At 38.2% G+C, this 3,731-nt stretch overlaps 1 pseudogene; it reads right to left on the bottom strand.

Moving 5' to 3' along the window:
- LOC106780291 overlaps window positions 1-3,167 on the bottom strand; it is a 36,971-nt pseudogene extending 33,804 nt beyond the window's left edge.
- Between the last annotated feature and the right edge of the window lie 564 nt (window positions 3,168-3,731).

Raw genomic sequence — 3,731 nt, 5'->3', positions numbered from 1 at the left:
AAAAAAAAAAAAACAAAATATAACTTGGCTTTCTACTATTTCCTCCAAGAATTCAACACTCCTAAAATACATGACAAACACTACTCAATATCAAATCTTCAGTGAAATCAAATTAAGATGCATGCATTCTTTTAATCCAGAGATTGCACAACAGATGTTACACATTATGAATAACCAATCCAATAAGCAGAAATGCACTCAAGAAAATTAACATTTCGTACCAAGCAAGTGTTTCACTCAATCACTCAAGTGTTTAAGGTGACACTCCAACTCTATATTATTCACAAGTCACAAGAAACAAAAATGCCATTCATCTCAAACAATCAATAGCTTTACATGCAAATGCCATCAAAAGGACTTTTCCAAGGCTTGTAATGAGGTTAGGCTAACAAGAAGAATTGGTTTTTCTGGAATACAAAGTCCTTGAGTTAAGAGAGCTACCATGATATTCTTTTGTTTTAATCACAACTCTCTTCCTCACCAATCTCACTCATTCCCAACTTTTTCCCCTTTTTTTTTTTTCATTGAGCTCATCTTCATGCTTTTCTTCTTTTCTTTTCTTTTTCTCATGAATTTTTCTTTTCACAACATTTGAGCTCAATGCTTCACAATTACTTTTCAATTTTCCCCCATACAACCCCAAACTTGAACCTTTTCATCGCATACAGTTAAGCTCATCCCAACTCAAGGTAAAGACTTTCAAGACAAGGGTTCACATCCTGTTTAAGGCTAAGGTTCAAAAAGGGTATAATATTTTCAAGCATTTTGGGTGAAAATTTGGCTAGAGAAGGGTTCTCAAAAATGGCCTTGATCATATGACATTCACATGCAATTCAATCAATCATCAAGATTAAGGCAATATCATTCATGTTTTCCTGTGAACAATGCATACAACAATAAAAACTCTGAAGCTCAATACCTCTCACAACATGCTTTCTCACACACAATCCATTCATACACCCTGCTTAGCATCTGTTAACAAATTGGCAAGCGTACCAAATCGTTTAAGTAATAATAAAATGGTAAGTCCAAGTATCGTTTTCCCAAGAGACTCANTTATAGCTCTTAATTTAGAGTCATCTCTGCATTTTGTGCCATGTTTTATGTGAGACCCTTATTCCTCTGTTGAATTTTCTCGTCGATGTACCGTTTGAACTGATTTCCAANGAAATCATGAAATCCTTTGGTGTCAGGATGAAAACTAAGCTTGGGTGCCAGGATGAAAATTGGACCTTTGTGCCAGGATGAAAANTGNGCTTTGGTGCCAAGATGAAAACTAGCCTTTGACAAGCTCAAAATAGATGCTTCTTTAATTGAACTTCTTATAGCTTTGGACTTTTGTTGATGTACCGATGTTTGGGCGGGAATTCGCGTGAGACCTTGTTCACACCCTTTTTGAAAATTCTTAATTTTGTCACTAATGTACTTTCCTTGAACTGATTTCACGAATTCTTGTTGAATGGTTGCAATGCCATGCTTTTCTTATGATGATGCATGCACAAAGCATGGATGTATGAATGAAAATTCATGTGAGACCTAAATATTTTATCATATTTTCGGTGTCATTTTAATTAATTCCACGACATCCTTTAAGAACAAACACGCGCCCAGTGAATCTGCCTGTGATGCTCATTATTTTCGGGAGGCATTTTGAAAATTAAGAGATGAAAAAGATTTATAATTCCAATTTAAGAGCATTCCCTATCATGGAATCATTGTGCATAGGATTTTTGGCAGAATTAACCGGCAATGGTAACTCCTCTCCGTCCATTCTTGTGAGAATAAGTGCCCCACCACCAAATGCCTTCTTTACCACATATGGGCCTTCATAACTTGGAGTTTACTTGCCCCTGTGATCCTTTTGTATTGGCAAAATTTTTCTTAGGACTAATTCTCCTTCTCGGGATTCTTTAGAGCGTATCTTCTTCCCGAATGCCCTCTTCATTCTTTGCTGGTATAAATGTTTGTGGCATGTCGTGGTCAATCTTCTTCCTCAATGAGATTAGGTTGATCGAATCGGGTTTGAACTCGATATGCTTCTTTTGATTGGGTTTCCCTTAATACTTGTAGGGATGGGATTTCTACCTCTAAGGGTAGTACTGCTTTCATTCCATATACCAAAGAAAAAGGTGTTGCCTCAGTCGACGTATGTGCCGTTGTGCAGTAACCGTGTAAAGTGAAGGTACAATCCTCTTGACATATATTTTTTTATTAGCAGCTTTGACTACCCCATGCATCTTTGGACAACGATGTGAAGTATGATTGTCAACATGCATTTGTTCATCATCGTCCTTCTTTGGTAGATACTTGCTACCCATTGGGGTATTCTGCCCCAGCTAAGAATCTCGCATCNAACTGCTTTCCAACTTCATCTTTGATGCAAAGACATTCTGGCTTGAGTGGTAACTTATGTTGAACTTTTCTTTCGTGCTGGTGCTAACTTTTACCTCTTCTCTCTCGCCCTCTTATATTAAAGATTTCAACCTTTTCTTGATGGGGTTTTATCTCATTAAATCTGGAGAGGGTTCTGGGTCAATCATAATCATCTTCCATGTTGTTGATAGGACGCTCAAAATTAGGAAAATCAACTTATTGTTTTCAAAACAATTATTGTCATATAAGTATTATTTAAGTTAAGAAAATTAAGACACGAGATGATTGAAAAAAAACGAAACAAACATCCTTTAATGTTAAACCAAATGCAAAAGAAAGTGTCAACCCGTAACGTACAAACCTCAAGGCTCCGGGAAAAGCAGTGAGGGTGATAAAAAAACAATTACAAATTTAATAAGCATCACAGGCAAATTCTTTGTCTTCCCATTCTTGGGTTTGCAAATACTTCTTCTTCTTTATCCTCGAGGCATATTTGTAGGAAACCTCTGTCAATCAGATCTTGTTTGTTAGGTACTTCCATGCTCGGCAAGGGGATTGACCTCAACACTAGGTTTGTCCTCTTGGAACTTCAACCATCCCGCATCAATTAGAGATTGTACTTTGAATTTAAGGGATGTGCACATTTCTGTCGAGTGACCGACGGCTCCCCCGTGAAAATCGCACCTCGCATTTGCATCAAAACTTTTAGGGTATGGAGGTTGTAAGGGTTTCATTGGGCGAATAGTGGCCAGACCCTTCTTAAGGAGATGAGGTAATAGTTCCGTATATGTCATAGGAATGGGAGTGAAATTTTTCTCTGGGTTCCTCTTAGGATGAGCACTTTGACCAACGTTCTAATCAGGACCCAAGCCGGCTCCAGTGCCCCAAGCATTATTCGAGGCTTGTTGTGGTTGATAATACCCTGGCGGTCGAGGTCTTGTTTGGGAACCAGACATTGTATTGTTCACATAAGGAGGGTAACTCGGGATTGGTCGATAGTTATGAGTGGGCGCATGACCTCTCCACATGGGTATTGNTGATGTTGCATGCACTCCCNTTTCCTTTTCTTTTTNCGAGTTAAAAACAAATTTCTTCGAAGTNGTGGCTTGAGACNTAATTTTCCCACTTTTCAGTCCAATCTCGATCCTTTCACCTATGATAATGATATCAGCGAAATTGGAAGACACATTTCCGATCATATGCTCATAAAAATGTGGTTGTAGTGTGCTAACAAACATTGCAACCATCTCCTTGTCATATAGAGGTGGCTCAACCTGCGCTGCCAACTCTCTCCATCGTTGCGTGTATTCCTTAAAAGACTCTTCTTCTTTCTTTGACATGTGGTGTAATTGTAACCT

This window comes from Vigna radiata, unplaced genomic scaffold (assembly GCF_000741045.1).
Source record: "Vigna radiata var. radiata cultivar VC1973A unplaced genomic scaffold, Vradiata_ver6 scaffold_170, whole genome shotgun sequence".
NCBI classification, from domain to species: domain Eukaryota; kingdom Viridiplantae; phylum Streptophyta; class Magnoliopsida; order Fabales; family Fabaceae; genus Vigna; species Vigna radiata.
This window is presented reverse-complemented; position numbering and strand designations above follow the sequence as displayed.